At 45.9% G+C, this 19,557-nt stretch overlaps 1 long non-coding RNA gene across 1 annotated transcript; it reads right to left on the reverse strand.

Moving 5' to 3' along the window:
- Window positions 1-5,493: 5,493 nt before the first annotated feature.
- Window positions 5,494-14,627, reverse strand: LOC140517579 (uncharacterized). Its single transcript, XR_011971643.1, has 3 exons — window positions 14,176-14,627; window positions 12,803-12,954; window positions 5,494-10,597 (listed from the first exon to the last, which is right to left on the reverse strand). It is a non-coding gene; the product is annotated as an uncharacterized lncRNA (long non-coding RNA).
- Window positions 14,628-19,557: the final 4,930 nt, after the last annotated feature.

Genomic DNA, 19,557 nt, shown 5'->3' on the forward strand with positions numbered 1-19,557 from the left:
ACAGTTTCCTTTTCAGAATTGCTATTTAGCCATTTTACATTTTACCTCTCCTAAATACTGTCCTATCCATGGCAAGTAGACTCTTTCTTTCTGAAGGTTTTCTTTGTGTGGGCAGTCCTTTTGGGCTCCAGGAGCTGTCCCCCTGCTTCTGCAGTCCTGAGAAGGGGAAGATGTTAGCTGCCTTTGAGATCTCTCAAGGTCCTGTACTAAAGGAAAGACAACAGAAAGAGGAGGAGGCCCCCTCCTCAGGCACAGGCTTGTCAAAGAAGTCATGGCTTGAGTTGGTGTTTGTCCTTCTTTCTTGGATAGGACCAATAACATCATCAGGGTGATGTCTTGATTTGCACATGAACTGCATTTAAGTGAGGCAGACCTGCGAAGGCTGTCAGTCTCACTCTCTGGTTGGGGGAAGCGCATACCTCACCCAACTCTCTGGATACCTCTGAGTGCTTGCACTTTGAAGCCAGCAGGAAAAAGAAGCCCAAGGCTCAAGAGTCAGTCCTTTGCTAAGTTGTGACATAGTAGCCAATTAAAAGACTGTCACCACACAGTACAAATCCTTGGATCAGGAAGTAGTTGGAGGAGAAAGTGTGTGTGTGTGGGGGGGGGGGGGCGCGGGGTAGGGGGATGGGTGGCAAAGGCAATGCATCATCATACATGTCCAGAAACTGGCCTACTCTACACTTCCCTTTACGTGCCTAAAATTCTGGCTGATTGTACCCTACAGGGAAGCCCCAAAGGGGTGCCAAAAGGGTATGAAAATAGAAGGAAGACCAACTGAGGAAAAATAGAAAAAGATTTGCAGAAGCCATTTTAACAAATTATTTTCTCCACTAGCCTTCATGGACCCAACATCACCATTCCTGAAGTGTTTAGATAGGAGGAAGAAATGTTACTCATGAAAATAAGGACAGGAAGACCAATGCTAGAGACAGGAGGAGATCTAATTATGGAGACCAATTATACCAAGTGTCTGAAGGAGGGGAAGATGGGAAAATCATGGAAAACATCTGAGAACTTATTCATTCTCCAAAAGGGTCAACCAGAGAATTCCAATAACTCCTGAACAATAGGCTTACTCTCCTCTCTGTACAACATCAGTTATTGATACATGGATCAGGGATATTCTCAATGATGGTATTGGTAGAGAACAAGCCAGATTTTTCACCTGATGTTCAGAAAAGGGAGACATCTTTACCATTTCACAGCTAATTAGAAAAATGTAGAGGACATCCAATCTCATTTGTCAGTAGCTCAATAAACATCTATTAAGGGCCTACTACATGGGCCCAGCTCTCAGAAAAACTCCTGTTCTCTCTCATTATCCATACTAAATGGGTTCTTTCCCACCTGAGGAAACAATGTAAATGACTAGGTATAATCAAGGTGTAGACAGTGTAAGTGGAAAGGAGTATCAGAGGGAATGTTCTAGCAGTATGGAGACTGAGAAAGGCCTCTTGCAGAAGGTGAGGCTTGGGCTGCTTAAGCCAAAACTGGGGAACCCGAGAGGCAGAGGTGAGGAAGAAGAAAATTGCCGGCATGGGAGACAGTCCGTGAAGAGGTACAAAGTCAGGAGACAGATGTTATGTTTGAGAGACAGTCAGGAGAAGGAGTCAAACCATCAGGTACATGGAAGGGAAAAAGAATAAGACAAGAAGGTAAAAAGAAGTCAGGTGCTGAAAGGCGTCAAGTGCCAAACAGAGGCATTGATTGGATCTTGACCATAATGGGGAGTTCTGTGGTTTATTGGGGAGAAGGCGACATGGACAGACTTTCTGTAAGAAGGTCACTTGGCAGCTGAATGGACAGTGCCCTAGAGTGGGCAAAGGTTTGAGGGAGGGAGATCAGTCATAAGGTGAGAGTCTGGGGTGAAGGAGATGAGGATCTGCATCAGACTGGTAGGAGCATCAGAGAAGGAGGGATGGAGAAGAGAGAAACAGTGAATCCCAAAATGACAGCCTTGACAACAGATTGGATGTAGGGGGTGGGCTTGAGAGAGGGGTCCAGGATAATCCCAGCATTTGTGAGCTGGATGATGATGGCTGTGACCTTGACAGTAAGAGGGGAGTTCAGAAGGGGGCAATGTTTGGAGGTGGGGGAAGGTAATTAGTTCTGATTGGTTCAGGTTGAGTTTTAGGTACCTTTGGGGAATTCAATTTGAAATGTCCAAAAGGCAGCAGCTAATGTGAGTCAGGACAGAGGTTAGTTCTATGTATATAGATCTGAGAATCAACTGTATAGAGATGACCATTGAATTCATGGGAGATGATGATATCACCAAGGAAAATGGTACAGAGAAAAGTAGGACAGAGTCTTGGGGGACACCCACAGCTAGGGGACATAGCCTCAATGCAGATCCAGCAAAGGAGTCTGAGATGGGGAGGTCAGGCAGGTGGAAGGAGGACTAGGAGAGAGCAAGGCATAAAATGAAAATAAATCTGATCTAAACAGAACAGAAGATCCAGAAAAAGGCAGTCGACAGCGTAAATGCTACAAGAGTTTGAGACTGAAAACTGAGAAAAGGGAATGATTGGGCAGTTAAGAGACCATCGGAGATAGCAGGTTCAGCTCAATGAGAATGGGACATTGAGTTAGCCAGGTCTGGATTCCAATTCTGCCTCTGAAAGTGCTGGGGTGTGACCTCAGTAGGCCACTTGGCTCTATGGGTGTCTTTATTTGTAGGTGGCCTTAGTCATCCCTTCCACCTAGAATGTAGGCAGCTAGGAATAATAGTTCTGTTGGCAAGACTGGAATTCGTGGCTTATTCTGTCTCATGAGCTAAAGAAGGGATGATTCTCCAAGAGCTGGGAGGCCAGGAGGAGCTAGAAAGTGAATTTTCTCTAAGGCACAAGGGAGATGCCAGAGAGGAAGCAGAGGGTTCAGGTGACCAAGGCCACCAGGGCCAAGGCTTCAGCAGTTCCAGAGCAGGGACACACAGAGCTGACAAGAGAGTCTGGATGGAGATCTGGCTGAGAGAGAGAGAGAGAAGTAAAGGGAGGATGGAGGATACAGCTGGCAACTTCTTCATTGACCACTGCGTTCAGCCAAGTTAGCTGAGACTGGAGCCGTGTCTGCTTGGTGGTGACTAATAATCCAGACAGATAATATAGGAACTCTTCCTCTTCTGCCCCTCCCTTTCTGCCCGAGAGGCAAATGGTTAATTCAAAGTTTGTAAGTTCTACAAATTGTTCATAATTCCTGATGTAACTGGCATTTTAATGCCAGCTTACTCTAGCTCAAATCTGTGTGTTTCATAATCTGTGAAAAGGGAGCTGCAAAAGAGAGGAACAGTTGGTCAACATTTATTGAGCACTATGTGCCAGGTATGATGCTAAATGCTGTGGATACAAAGACATTTGAAACAGTATCTGCCTTGAGAAGCCTACAAGCTGACAATAGGCAAGCCCTCATGTATGATCAAGCTACATAGATGAAGAGGTTAAGGGAAGGGTTTCCTGTAGAAGGTGAGGTTTTCGATGGGGCTTGAAGAAATTGAGGGAAGCCATTAATTATGAAGAAGGGACTCTTCCTATCACAAAGATCAGCCTGTGAGAATGCGTGGAGTCAAGAGATGGAGAGACAGGTAAAAGTGAACCATCAATAAGTCTTAATAGTGACTGGGGAATTGATAATGATATGAGTGGTTATTGTGCTGGTTTTAAAATTTAATGAATATCCCAAAGTGGGTAAATCAAGGTCTTGCCCTTAGGTAGAAGCCTCATGACCACTTGAAAGGAGGTTCAGCTACTAGGTCTTCTTTTTCATTGCTTCCTTCCCCCCCCCCGCCCCCCCCCCCCCATTCAGGCTCAGAACCATCTCAAGCTGTAGGAGCAGAGTTGAGAGTGGTAACCAGAGGGTAACTCAGTCCTGGCAAGAGGAGAGGAGAAAGGTCAGAAACACTCACCTTCCAAGGATGGGAACCAGAGGGGAAGGTCTCATCCTCAACCAAACAAAGCTCTAAACCCTCCCAGATAAAGGCTAATTGGAAAATGAATGGGTGAAATAGAGGGTGTCTGAGGCTTCTTCCAGCTCTAAGTCTATGATCCGTTCTCTGCAGTGTTTGCGGGACCTGCCAACACAAGGGATGTCTACACCCCTACACAGGTGGGTGGGCCTGTTAATATGTAATTACATTAAATGTGGAGAGAAAATGTTATATAATAAAAATAACTAGCATTTGTTAGTGCTTTGAGGTTTGCAGAGAACTTTTTATATGTTGTTTCCCTTGAGAGTCACAAAAACACTGGAAGATTGGTACCATGGGCATTACTGCCCCCATTTTATTGATGAAAAAACCCAGTCTTAAAGACTAAGCAACTTGTCTTAAGCGTCGGATGTGGGATTCAAACAAAGGTCAGGTAGATGGATTATTTGATTGATATATCATCTCATAGTTGATGATAAGGGGTGGGTCATGAGAGAAGGTAATGATGGGAGATGTCTAGGTATATTTGCAGAAGGTGCCTTCTAACACCTGATATTTTATACTGAGCTAGTTGAGCAAGTTTGGAATATAACCTTGTAGTAGTCCCTTGGTGGGTCACATAAATGCTTCTACATTCTTAAGGTCCACGACCACAACGATCAGGGAGGACTGACAGACATCTCTCAGGTTTCAGTTCTTCATGTCGGAAGATGTAGACTTATGCATACACAACGCTCCATGTTCCATCTCCAAGTACGGTCTATCTCACATGCCTGGAATGCTCTCCCATTTCACCTCACCTATTCCTTATGAAATCTATGGTCTCCTTCAAGAATCAGTTTAAGGATCAACTTCTATAGAAGGCCTTTCCCAGTACCTCTTCCTACCTCTACCCCACATTCCTATCTGTGGCTACTTTCTTCCTCTCTAAGGTTGCTGTGCAAGGTTCCATGTATTTTGTGTCTCTGTGTGTGTGTGTGTATGTATATATACATAATAAATAAATATCTATCTACCTATACATACATACATACATATCCACACACATATGTAGACATGGCCCTCTCCATTAGAAGGTAAACTCATTGGTGATAGAGACCTTTTTCATTTTTGCTTTTTCTTTGTATGTCTTTGATGGACTGGCATATGGGGGCAAGCCCTTAGAGCATGTGTAGATATTCCTTGCCTGGCTCCAATTCAAGCAACCACATGGAAACTTGAGGGGAGCTGGTTTCTGGACATGCGTGACTGAGAGGGATTGCACTGTGTGATGATGAACTCTTATAATTGGCTACAGAACCAGAAGAACTGATGATTCAGGGGTTGCTGAGCTGGAACCTTGTACAAAAGGGACAACCCAACCCATCGGTTTGTCTTTCTGTCTCTATGTCTCTATCTCCCTCTCTCTGTCTGTCTGTATCTGTCTCTGTCGGTCTCTGTCTCTCCTCCCCTCTCCTCTCCTCCCCTCTCCTCCCCTCTCCCCTCCTATCTCTCTTGGTTTTGAAGCTGGAGACCTGTTTTAAGTTGTTTTTCAAAGAACTATGTGGAAGAAAGGTGGCTGTCCTAACTTCTGCCAGAGCCATGGCACCTATGAGCATATGGTTGCTTTTGTCCTCTTGTATTTGTTTGGTTTTTTAAATCTTAGGCAAATGAGTAGTGTGATATGGAAGTGTTCAAATGACCTTGTGAGTTCAGAAGACCCTGGGATCCCATTAGAGATACTATTGGTATTTGGACCTGAATGGTCACAGTGCCCACAGTAGCCAGTGGCAGTGCCAATGTTGAGAGCAGAGGGGGACAGTGAGAACAAACAAATACAGAACAGTGGTCTCCTGAGGAAAGATAACTTTAGGGGGCATGACCTCTTACGGTAGAGAGAAGTACTAACTATGGACTTTAGAGAAATGTGGACTTTTGAGTCTAGCAAAGACCTGGGATAGAGCATTCTAAGCTCACATTGGTCTGATCAGCCACAGTCGGACACATGGTAACTTGACTCTAGCATAGTGATGCCATTTTGGTCCTCTTCAAGAACAAAGGACAACAACCAGTCAACATTTACAGGGAACTTCATGAGGACTCTATAAAGGCAGAAAAGTAGTTCCAGTGGAGGAAGTATGGGTTATCCCTTTGCCACATTTGTTCTTTCCACGTGTGACATTGTACTATAATTTAGCACTAGCTCTCTTCATGAATATCATATGGGGGATAGCATATGCCCGGCTTTGGGAGAAATGTTTTGTATCATCTCCTTACCACATATTCTTTCTTAGTAAATATCTTTCCTAAAAGCCAATTAACCTGATTGTCTGATTGTTAATGAGGACCAATGGTGGGGGCTCAAGTGCAATAGTACTGGGAACACAGCCTGTCAATTAGCATTTATTAAGTGCCAATTTGTGGCAGGAATTGTGCTAAGTGCTAAGAATACAAAAAAAGGCAAAAGACAGAACCTAATGGTTATTCCTAGACCCTGAGAAGCTAATGAGCATCTAGCCTTCCAATGCAAGTTCCCAATTGGGGAAGAGGGAGATAAGCCCCTAGAGGGGAACTCTCTTTGAATTCTCAGGGTTTGGCGCCCTGCAAATGTTTGACTTTTAGGAATATGCAGAGCTTTATGATGGCCCTTTGCATTTGTCCTGGAGGAAGGGACGCGGGATGGGTCCAAGAGTTTGTCATTTTCACACACCCAAACAACTAAGGATAGAAATAATTGTCCAAGATTCAAGCACTTGGGATTTTTCTATCAAAATGAATCCTCGAAAACCATGTGTTGTCATTTTATCACGTTCCATCTGGGTACCATGTTTCGGAAGGATATTGACAAGCACCAGAACATCTAAGGGAGGACAATTAGGAGGAGAAGGGGCAGGGACCATGTCATACAAGGACTGCTTGATGGAATGGGGAATAATCAGCTTGGAAAAGAGGAGACTCAGTGGGGGAACATGAGCACTCCCTTCAGGGATTTGAAAGTTTATCAAGCGGAAAAGGATTGGACCCCAGAGAACAGAGCCAGGAATGATGAATGGGGACTGTAAAAAGGCAGATTTGGGCTCAATGTCAGGAAAATGTTAGCAATTAGAGCTATCCTACAGAAGGAGGATTTGAGTTACTGGAATGCACAGATGCCACTGAGCATTATTAAGCATTTTCTACATGCTCTATACTGTGCTGGGGATCAGTCATTGTTCAGTCGTGTCTCACTCTTCGTGACCCCATTTGGAGCCTTCTTGGCAGAGATACTGAGAGGTTTGCCATTTCCTTCTGCAACTCATTTTACAGTTGAGGAAACAGAGACCAACAGGGTTAAGTGACTTGCTCAGGGTCACACAGCTAGTAAGTATCTAAGGCCAGATTTGAATTCAGGAAAATGAGTCTTTCTGACTCCAGGTCTGGCACTCTATCCACTGAACCCCTAGATGTCAGGATGTGTTGGGCGGGATTACCTGCTTAGTTAGATATGTGTCACATCGGATGTCCTACAAGATCCCTCAAAACTCTAGAATTATCGATGATATTAATGAAGCAAATACTAGTTTCATATATGTTTATAGCCAAAGACAATATAGAACAAAATTAGAAATAGAACCTAGATGTAAACTGATACCTTTGTCATTAAAATACAATTGATGACCTTAACTATTAGCAGTGACTATTTGGTTCCCCTTTTTACTCCTAGGAAAAACTTGACTTTCTCTGTTCTTCCAAGTTCCCTTTGTCAAGGCTGCCAGACTTGGATAGTCCAAGCCCTTGATCCAGGCATGAATTCTTGCCTTTGTTATTTGGGCGTTCTTGTATATTCTGAATTAATTAACTGGACTTCAATCCATAAGCACCGATTTAATGCTTCCTATGTGCTAGGGACCAGGCTCAGGATATTGGAAAGAGTGCTGGGAGAGATCTGGATTCAAATCCTCCCTTTACCTTTCCTAGGTGCATGACCCTTGGAAAACCATCCTTAAAGCTCCAGGTAGTGAGGAGACTGATGTTTGAGGTGTTGTCCTCCTAGGGCTGTTGCAAAGGAAGCCCTTGGTCACGCTTAAAAAGCCACTGAACTTTTTAAGCATCTCCAAGATCTAAAAATCTCTAAGATCTCTAAGCATTGAGTCCCTCTCCTGGAAGAGCTAACTTGATTCTAACTCTTTTCCCCCTATTCCTTCTGGTCTTAGCTCTTTCTTCTTCTAGATTAGAAACAGAGAAGATGGAAAAAAAGATAATCCCATGGCTCCCTTCTTGTTAATTTATGAAAAGCTTATTTCCAAACCTGTAATGATTTCCTTTCAGTCAGGAAAAAGTGACCTTAGCCACTAAGCTACTCATGACTCAAATGCCTCCTTTCTCCTTTATCAATATGGCAGCCTGTAACTGCTCCATGGCTAAGGCCCAGGATTACCCAAGAAATGTTGGGACTGCCCACCTGGCTCCCCACCCTCCTGCTCTGTGCCTGGGGCTCACCTTTTTTCCCAATCATTTATGTCATTTCTGAACTCATAGATGGTTAAAATGACTTAACTTTTAGGCCCACACCTCTAGGTTTTGGCCCCTCACCTCTCACAAATCATAGAGTAAAATCCCAAGGCATCTTGAGTTGAAGTTCAATTGCAAATAAGATCCCTGTTATTTTCAAAATGTCCTATTCCCATTCCAAGGAAGCCAGTGGTACTGAGGCCTCAGAGTTGGCAATGGGCCATACACTTCATGTGGGGAATGTCTAGGGCATTGAGGAAAGAGCCATGAGGCTGCAGTTAGCTGATTTCAGCTCCTTCACTTAGTAGCTGTGTGACTTTGGGTAGGTAACTACCTTGCTATGGGTCTCAGTTTCCCCAGCTATAAAATGAGGTGTTTGGACTATGTCTAAATTCCCTGATACTAGGAACTCTAATGTTCATCCCAACTCTCAATTTAGCATTCTGCTATTAAGTTCAATGAGCTTTACCTCCCCCCTCATTTTTTCTAATTCTGAATGATAAATCAACGCTGCCACTGCTACTGGGAAGGGTGTGTGGCACCTACAGATTCACTCACTGTCCCTGTAACTTTCTGGACCAAAGAACCTCTCCTTGGCTACCCCTCTCCTCACTCTTCAGGGACAGAGACTGTCTCCATTTTGTATTTATACCCCAAGGGATTGGCACCTGGTAAGTGTCAGGAGGAGCAGTGGGTAGAACATTGGGCCTGAAGTCAGAAAGACCTGAGTTCAAATTTGGCCTCAAATACTTACAACTTGTGGGATCTTGGACAAGTCACTTCACCTTGTTTGCCTCATTTTCCTCATCTGTCAAGTGAACTGGAGAAAGAAATGGCAGACCACTCCAGTATCTTTGCCAAGAAAACCCCAAAGGGCATCACAAAGAGACCAACATGATTGAACAGCAACAAAATTGCTTAATCCTGTCTCAAGTCTCAGCTGTAAAATTAATCTTCCTACAGCCATGTTAACCCCTCCTATCCAATGCCCCCCAGTGACTTCCTATCACCTCTAGGATCAAATATCAAACCCCTGGTTGTCACTCCAAAACCCTTCACAACTTGGCTCCCTCTTAAGCGCCTCCTTTCTCCCCCTTCTCACTCTCTTCCAGTCTAGGACAGTGACCTCCCAAACAAGACCCTCCACCTCCAGACTCAGGCATTTCTTGGGTGGAGGGTGGGGGCATCTCCCAGGTTTGGGCTTCTCTCCCTCCCCATCTTAGCCTTTGTAATGCCAATGTGATACCCACAGCAGCTGTTATGGATATACATGCATATTTCCAGGATAAATTCACAAAATATAAGCTTTCTTCCTCAAAGACCAAACCAAAATATTTATTCAGATATCAGAAAGCCAATTCCACCATGGTAACAAAGAAGTTCCTATATATCGCTAATATGCATGACCATCCCCAAGCCTTTTCCTCTGTCAAGCCTCCCCATGAATAAGCTCCCTTGACAAAATTCCTCCCTCTTTCACTCAAGCTAGCTGCTCTGCCTCAGCTCTGCCTCACACTCTCTCTTCCTGCTCCACCCATTTAGCAAAATCCTCCCACCATTGGCTCCACATGACTCAGGCTGTGGGCTGGCCCAAAACTCATAGCAGGTCACATGGGCCTATTAAGGGGCAGGGAAGATCTTCAAATTCCCTTACCCTTGCATCCTCTAGCCCTCCCTCCCTATCTCTGCCTCCTGCCTTCACCACTTCCTTGAAGTCCCCGCTAAAATCCCACCTTCTGCACGAAGCCTTTCCCAGTCCCTGTTCATCGAGAGCCTTCCCTCTCTTGATCATTTCTCATCTGTCCTGTGTCTAAGTGGTTTGTACCATCCTTTGTACATTGTCTCCCTCATGAGACTGTGGGCTCCTTGAGGGCAGGGCTGTCCTCGGCGCAGGACCTAGAGTGAAAGAGGCTCTTAAAAAATGCCCATTGATTGATTGATCCGACTGTTCCTTTATTCACTCACTAACTGTTATGATTGCAACTCACGTAAAACAATATTGTTCTGTCCTTAAGATGTCTGTCCTCAGGCATGCAGATTATTTTACTCTTTCAGTTCATTTAGGACAGGATGGACAGGAATACACTAAAGTCTTGGGAGCTTCTCCATCATCCCCAGGAAGGCTGAGAAGCAGCTTCTGACTCTGGCCAGTGAGCAGGGAAAGGAATGCATCAGAAAGAGAAGTGGGCTTTCCTGGAGCCGCTAGAAAGCAAAGGTCATCAGTGAATGAAAACAGCCTTTCCCCTGCTGAGTGTGAAAAGCATCCTTTCCTCTTAGAATCTGTGTGCTGACTACACTTGTGAGGATGGGAAAACTGTCCTATTGGGCTGGGCTGGGGCTGGCCATGACTCATCCCCTTGGTGAATAAGGCAGTGGGTGGGGTTGGCAGCTGGTGTAAGATAGGTGTGAAGTGTGGAATTGGACTCAACTGTGCCAGACTTTGCCAACTCTGCAAAGGGGTAAAGAAATGGGAGTGCCAAGCAGCCCCCAGGCACTGATCTCAGTGGCAGGGGTGGAGGGTGAAGGGTAGTGGAACTCTCAGTGCCAGTGTGAGTGGTACCAGGCTAGATCCTCTCCTGGCATAGTCAGATGACTATCCAGGTGACCCAGGTCAGAAGTTGTTTACATGGGACAGGGACTCAAGCTCCAGGATACCATAGAGGCTATATGGCGCATGACCAAGTTAGATATATAAGGAAACATTTTTCATGTTATGTGACCGATGCCATAGACTATGGGACTGATCTTGCCATCATCCATAAACACTTCACCTTCATGTTTAAGAATTCCCAAGTCCCTTTATCTGACCACAGTCTATTGGCTTTCCATCTGACCTCCCTCATCAAACTCTGCTCTGCATTCACATCCTGACCTTCCAGTCCCAACCCCTCAATCTCTCCCAGGCCTTCTCCCCAGTGCCAGTTCCTTCCTCTTCTCCCCATCTTGACCCCTTGGTGAACTATTTCAACTCTACACCCTCCTCTTCCCTCAGCTCCTTTAACATTTTGCTGATTATGCCTTGCTAAGTTTCAGGCTTGCATCACTCCCACCATTTGACACCTTCACTGCTTACACATGTGTGCTACTGAACAAAGGTGGAGAAAATTGCACAGCTGTTCTGATTGGGTCATCTACAAATTTATGTTACATTCCAACTGGGCGCTCACTGCTGGTCAGCAATCCTACCACACCTCCTTTATCACCTCCCTCTTCCAGGGTGTAGGGTGTATTCAGGGAGGACTGGTACCTCTGGTGTAATGGTTGCTGAACCCTTTTCAGGACTCTTTCCACCTTTGGTGTCTACCTGTTCCACCCAATTGTCACCTGTGGCTCCAAGAAGCTGTAGCGTGCACAGCAACCACACCCCAGTAAACTGTTTTGGCAGAAGGGCCAAATCAGGTCGAGGGTAGCCAAAGGATCTCAAATTCATTGATGAGTTAGAGGGGTGTCTACACCAAGCATATGAAGACTTCCCCTGGTGGAATGGGTAGATGAGAACAATTTGTTCCAACAGCCATGAAGGCAGCTGAAGCAGACGATGTGGAGTGCTTAGAGCTTGATTAGACATCAAAAACACCAAGGTCATTCACTGAATCCTGAACCATCTCCAATCATCTTGACTCTGTCCTGCCACTGGACTGTGATGACTCTGGAGAAGAGAGTGAGACCGATGACTTCATGCAACTCTGCATCATTTAAATCCAATTTATGCATGAATCAAAAGACATTACCTATACCATTTTACTACTATACCTATCTCAACGTCCTGTGGTGACAGGCAAGTGATGAAGCAGCAAGTGCAGATACGCTAGAAGCTGTAGTCACAACACTGCACGTAGGCGGCCTAGGCCAGAGGGTCCTTTCTCACTAGAAGCAACATTGGAATTTGGCAGCCCCCTGGGAGTCTGAGTAGCCTTTTAAGGATCATGCTGCTCACCTCCTGGTATGAGGAGGGAATAGAAAAGGTACCCTAAAAATTGTCTGCTTACTCAACCCTGGCCTGATTACCACAGCAGGTGGGGAATCCCACTATGCAGTTGAAACACACAAAAAATGTACAAAATAAACAACTTTTTGTGGAAAAATTTTATGGGAAAGAAGAGGTACTAGAGTGACTATCAAACTGGAGGTCTACAGAGCCATTGTGCTGACCTCATTGTTGTATGCCTGGGAAACATGGACAGTCTACCAGCATCATGCTGGGAAACTGAATCACTTCCATTTGAACTCTCTTAGGAAGATTATGAAGATCACCTGGCAAAAAGTACCAGACGCTGAAGTCCTTACTTGAACTAAACTGCCAAACATCCATACTTTGCTTCAGAGAGCACAACTCCAATGGGCTGGCCATGTTGTTCAAATGCAAAACATACACTTGCTAAAAAGACTATTTTATAGAGAACTCACATGGTGCAGGCGATCACATGGTGGTCAGAAAAAGCAATACAAGGATACTCTCAAGGTCTCTCACATGAACTTTGGATGTGACTACATGACATGGGAGATACTGGCACAGGACTGCTCAGTGTGGCGTGCCCACATCAAAAGGGTGCTGTTCTCTATGAGCAAAACAGAATTGAAACAGCTCAAAAGAAACGTAGGATGCGCAGGTTTAGAGTATCCACCCCAGATAGTCACATGGACTATCTGTGCCCAATCTGTGGTAGAGCATGCTGAGCTCATATTCTTCTGATCAGCCACAGTTGGACACACTGAAATTTCACTTTATCATGGTGATGTCATTTTGGTCCTTTTCGAGAATGAAGGACAACAACCAATCACTTCCCTCTTCCACTCTCCACAGTGACTCTTCCAAACCTTTTCATGACTCCTCAAACCTCCCATGGTTCCCCCTTCCTCCACCCTCTCATCTGTGAACCTTGTTTCACATTTTACAGACCAATTAAGGTCATTTGGCCCAAGATCCTTTTTCTGCCTCTTCTTCATCTCCCATCATGCAGGTGCCTTTTCTCTTCTCTCCTCCTTACCCCTCAATTCTCACATAGAGAAGCAGCTTTACTCATGACCAAGGCCAACCCCTCTCCTTGCTCACACAATCCCATTCCATCCCATGTCCTCCAATAGCAACGTTGCCCCCTCTGTCCTCCTCCCTCTTTTTACTTATCTTCAATCTCTCCCTATCTACTGGCTCCTTCCCTACTTTATAAATATGCCCATGTCTCCCTCCTCCTGGAAAAAGTCTCACTTGATCCTTCCATTCCTACTAACTATCATCCCATGTCTATTCTGTCATTTGTGGCTAAACTTTCCCTAATAAAGGAAATCCACCATCTCTTCACTCACACTTTTTTTGCAATCAGAATTTAGACCTTATCATTTAGGTCTCTTTTTTGACCCACACTGCCCTCTCCAAAGTCAACATTGATCTCTTAGTTGCCAAATCCAATGGCCTTTTCTCAACTCAATACTCACTGTCCTTGACCTCTCCCCCATCTTTGCTTATTTTCCTCCTCTCATCCTCCCCTCCCCTCTCTGTTTCTTCTTCCTTTTCTCTTTTTTCCTCTCTTTCTCTGTGTCCCTCTTCCCTCCTCCCTTCCTCCCTTCCCCTCTCACTCCCAGTTCCTTGAGAATGGAGATTCCTATTCTCTGTCTATATCCCCAGCACTTAGCATAGGGCCTTTTAAAACTGAAGGACAAACAGCAACAACATGCTTAATAAATGTTTGTTGATTAACTCTTCAAGATACAGAGTACCCTAGGGGAACAAACACTGAGTGTGAGCTAAAGTGTGGACAATTTCCACCAGTGCCCATTGGTACCTTTTCTGTAGCCGAAGGTCTCTAAGTCTCAGATAGGAAGATCTGAGCCTCTTAGGCCTGGCTCCATCCATTATCCCATCTTCCCTCCAATTGCTGGGAAGTCCCATCATCTCTCCTGGTGCATAGAGGCTCCTGGGCTATTGGGTTCACAGACCCTTCATGGAAAGCAGATTAGAACAAAAATCACAGTCACAATAAATAACCCACAAGGAGTATCCATTCCTGGTCAGTTCATTCCCCTCAACTTCCCTCCCTGGATTGGAGAGGGGAGAGGAGGAATCCAGGCCACATTTTAGCCTCAGACTTGCTGATAACTTTTTAAAGAAATAATCTCTTCCTGGAGCCAACAGCCTTTTAACTGATAAATCACTGAACGGCTGGCCAGAAGATGATTGCCAGGCTTTCTGCCACCACAGGGGACTGAAAGTCATTCTGCTTTCTCCTTATAAAGACAGGCAGATAGGCACATGCTTCCTCCTCCCTTCTATGACTGAATCCAGAGTTAAGGCCAATCAGTGCCAGGAGTGTTACTGCTGGGCAGTGCCATCTGGCTGAGCCCCCTGACCTTGAGCCTGCTTCTGACTGAGAGAATCAGGCACACTCTGCCCAGCTCAGAACTTGGCAGTGGTAGGAGGCAGTTTGGGAAGCTAAAGGAGCATGACCTTCATCCCCTCAAGGCTTCTGCCTCCCAGAGGGCAGAATGGAGGGGTCAGCCTGGAGGCCTTCCAACCCTTGGTCACAGAAAAATGAACAAATGGCAAAGCTTTACTGATTGCTTACTGGGAACACAAATATATGTGAACATAAAGAAATATGATTGTCCCTGCCTGCAACAAGCTTATATTCTAATGAGGAAGCAGACACCTAAAGGGAAGTGGAGGATTGGGAAGGGAGTCTTGGTCTGGGGAGCCTCAGTCTGTGCCTTTCCAGAAACAGTGACACTATTGACTTAATTTCTGTGTCCAGAGGAAGAGGTAGAAGGGATATGTGCCAAGTGGGTACAGGATCTATGGAGGGCTGATGGCAAGAGGGAGTATAAAGGTGATGAAGCGTAGGGTGGATGGAGTGGGCTGAAAAGGCCTTGTTTGCACTCCCTAGGTCACTATTCTCCAGTCCACCCTGCCCAAAATGAATGGATTCACTTCCTTCATGAGTGAGGGCATTGATTCTGGAGGGCCAGGATGCTGTGGGTCAGGTCCATGGGGGAAGGCACTGGTCAGGTGGGTGGTGGCAGGATGAGTGGGCAGCTACATGGCTGGATGGGATAGGAAGATAAAACATGGAGTCAGAGAGTCAGTGCTTGAAGGGGTCCTAGAAATGAACCCCTTCATTGAAGAGGTCAGGAAATTGATAGTTGAATTGACTTGTCAAATGTGAAGACAGTATTGAAACCCAGCTTCTGTCCCTTCAGGTCCTTCCCACTGAAACTGCCTCCAATCCCATCCTGTGGTTCTGTTCTCATCTTCGGTTTTCATTTTTACCCATCCCCACTCTCTCGATGACTTCTTTCTGGGGGTAGAGGGAGGGGGGAAGCATTGGCTCTGGCCCTTGACACAGAAGGCCACATGCTCTCCATTTCCAGGGAGTCTTCCAGCATAAGTTGACCTACATTCCAGGAAAAGACACCAGGTCTGAATAAGCTGTTTCTGTCCAGGGCTTGTCCCTAGTTCCCTTGCCTGGCTCCCAGGCCAATTGGGGCTATTTGTTGGGGTTAAACATTTGTCCCCCAAATACCCCGGTGTCAGAATGACTTGGGAAGGTTTCTCAGGAGACAAGGATGTCACAGTGTCAAACAGAGGGCTGCTCCATTCTGGGAGGGCCAAGGGGTAAGGAGAAGAACTGGGTGGGCTGGAGAAAGTCCTTTTTTTGGTTTTTTCTCAAGGCAATTTCCTCCTAGCCATTGTTTTCTGTCTCTCTGCCTGCCTCCCTTCACTATGGGCAGATGGTAGGATACTGGAGGTGTTAACCAGCTACAAGAAACAAGATGATCCAAACAGAAGGAACATGGATAAACATTGCCGGGTCCTCTCTATATTCACCAAGAGACAGCTTTTCCCCTTACAGGATGTTTAAAGTTTCCATGCATTCATGCAGAAAAAAAAGAAGAAGAGGGAGGGAGCATACTGTCCTTCCTCCTGGCTTTGGCCCAGGGATCCAGTGGGATTTCTGTTTCAAGAAAGAGTCCAAGTGAAAGGTCTTGGAACTGCTCCCTAGCCTTGGGGTAGATACAGGAAAGTGGAGCTGTGGTGGGTGCCCCAAGGAGGTGGGTGCTGCCACCCTGGCACTGTCAGTCAACACTGCAGGGATGGGGTTCAGAAAGATCATTTCAAGTTGAGCTGTGGCTAACCACAGTGTCCTCGTGATCTGCAGGGCAGTCAGATGTCAGGGGTGACTGCAAACAAGTTCATTTTCCCACAGTAGAGACAAAAAAGGGGGGGCCCAAAACCACACATCTGAAGAGATCACGTTTCCCCTGCTGGTCTCCATTGGGACCATCCCAAGAGGTTTCATCTCCTTGCGATTTTCTCCAAGATCCCCTGAAAAGCAGGCCTGCTGAACTTGTTATTTCATTAGCCTAACCTCTCCTCCCTGATGGTTTTCATAAACACAAGGGCCTTTCACTTTGCAATTGTGCTCAACCCATTAGTCCATTAGTCCAGCTCAGAAATTCTGACCCACCTCACTTCCGGGGCACTGGGCTCAGAGGAGGAAGAAAGGAAGAGAGAGAGAGAAAGAGAGAAAGAGAGACAGACATCCATACATATACACAACTACATGCAAAGTTAACTCCAGAAAGGCATTGTGGGCCCTAAAATTTGAGCCATCACCAGAACTGCCTCAGATTATTCCTCCAAAAGTCCATAGGTCCTGGTTTGGGAATGGTAACCCTGAGGCTGTCTTTGTATTGTCTCTGTCTTCTATCACTTTGTCTATCTGTTTGTTTCTGTCTCTGACTCTCAGATTTTGGCTCTCTGTTTTTGTGTCTCTTTTTCTCCTCCTCCTCCTCCTCCTCCTCCTCCTCCTCCTCCTCCTCCTCCTCCTCCTCCTCCTCCTCCTCCTCCCCCCCCTCTCTCTTTCTGTTCTGGCCTCTTGGATGATCTCTTAGATGACCATGTCTCCCATCCTAATCTAGTATAAGATCACCATGCTTTCTTGCCCAGAATGGTGGCTCTTCCATCCCCAATATTCGACCTGTGGGAAACCCAAGGAGGAGCAGAGAAGCCCACATATTATTTGGAAGATTGAGGATGTGATGACAAAGGAGTGGTCAGACATCTCAGCCGGGACCCCTGGAGTTCAGGTTCCCTACTATCCACCCACCCATCTCTTCTGTGTTTGGTCTTCTCCCGTTTCAGGATGTGGTTTAGATCTGAGTGGCTCAAGGGTACATGAGTATCCTTGTGGTCATGAAGCTTCAATCTAAAGGAGCTGATGGTGGAGGAGAGGGGTGACATTGTCTGTAGGAGAGGGTCTGCCATGGAGACAGCCCACATGCTGCATGTCCTTGGTGGAACTTGGCTGGGACACAAGAACTTCAGCTTCTCATAAATATTTGCTCTGAGGCACTCAGGATACTCAGGGTAAGGGCTCATAAAATGACCCTGGGCCCATGGAGACCTATCTGCATTTCCAAATCTTCTCCCTCACATCTCACTGGCAGCTCATGATCTCATGGCCAAGTCTTGACATCTGGAAGGACCCTGTAAGGAATGAATTGAGGAGGGGAAGGCCCATCAATCCCTGGGGGAGAGTCTGCCCTCATCAGTCAGTCCCTATTCTGTTTCTCCTGGGCAGGCATCCTGCTCTCTAATCTCAGGCAGGCACTTGACTGTGGTCGCTGGAAATCGAATGTATTTTGTCAAATCCCCTCGGCATGCAATGGAGGAAATAGAAGAGATTTATCCTGTTTATACAAACCTCTCTACCTCCCTCCCTTGCTCCCAAGGCTGTAGTGTTGAATGTGCACAGACTAATGGAATATGGAATCCCAGAGTCCCAGAACTAAAAGGTCTACCTGGACCTGGCCAAGAAGGTCTAATAATAATAATATTGAAAAAGAGAATGATGATGATGATACTATAATCTGTTCAGTTCGTCTCTGCAGTATCTCTCTGATGAGCCTGTGATACCGTTTCTCCTCTGATATGGTCCCCCTCCTGGTGCAGACCCACATCCTCTCATGCCTGGACTATTTTAACAGCTGTTGGGAGCCTGCCTGCCTCAGTCTTCTCCCCTGCTCCAGTACATACTCCATTCAGCCACCAAAGGGTTTTTACTAAAGCCCAGATCTGACCATGTGCTTTACCTACTCAGTAAACTCCAGGGGCTCTTCATCGCCTCCAGGAGCAGATACAAAATCCTTTATTTGTCATTCAAAGCCCTTGGTAATCTCAACCTTCCCCCACACATAGTCTTTGATCTGGTGACACCAACCTCCTGGCTGTTCCACAAACCAGTTCCTCTATCTCTCGGTTCTGAGACATTCTCGTGCTGTCCCCCATGCCCTGAACACTCTTCCTCCTCTTCTCCATTTTTTGGCTTCCTTCAAGCTCCAGCGAAAATCTCACTTTCTACAAGAAACTGAAAGGCTCATTTCTGCACATGAGGAGACTGAGGCTCAGAGAGGTGAGTTTCCCATGAGATGTTAAACACCAGGAGCAGAATTTAAACACTGGACCTTGGATTACTGAGCCAATTCACTATTTCCTGACTCCAAGGTGGCCACAGCCAGCCTTGAGATATGGTCCTCAGGTGGCCCCTAATCCTGCTGGCCTCCAGGCTCCCCGTGCCTATTTCTTTCATCTAGTCCTCAGATAGCCCCATTTATCCCATGTATATAAATCTCTGTCCTTCTGTCTCTCTCTCCCCTTTTGTGTCTGGAGGCTTGAGCCATAGATCCATTCAGCCAAGGGTACCAACAATGACAGCTTTTCTTACTTTGTTAAACCCAAAGCAGAGAACCTTTTCAGAGTCTGTCTCGTCCAGTGTTTCCCCTTATTCCTTCGAGGCCCTGCACGGCTGACTAGGCTACATGCATGATGTCTGAGGATGGCCTCATAACCTTGGGTTTGGTGATGTAATTCACCAAAGTGCACATGCAGGAATCAGAGCCCCAGTCAGTATTCTGCCCAATCACGCTTGCTCCAGCAACATGGCCAATGGTAAACAGTAGATGTAAGTCACTGTAGTGAGCTGGGTTGCAGCTCAGCCAGACCAACTCTATATCAGCCTTCTTGGCTGTGACAGAATGCTGGGCTCTGTAAATGGAGTCGGTACCAAAGTCTCTCCTGATGCTTCCTGCTTTCACCTTCATCTTCATCCTCTTTCACCTTTATCTTCTCCAGGTTTCATCTGCCCAGTCCTTGAAATCGCTCCCCATGT

Source organism: Notamacropus eugenii, chromosome 1 (assembly GCF_028372415.1).
Source record: "Notamacropus eugenii isolate mMacEug1 chromosome 1, mMacEug1.pri_v2, whole genome shotgun sequence".
Lineage (NCBI taxonomy): Eukaryota > Metazoa > Chordata > Mammalia > Diprotodontia > Macropodidae > Notamacropus > Notamacropus eugenii.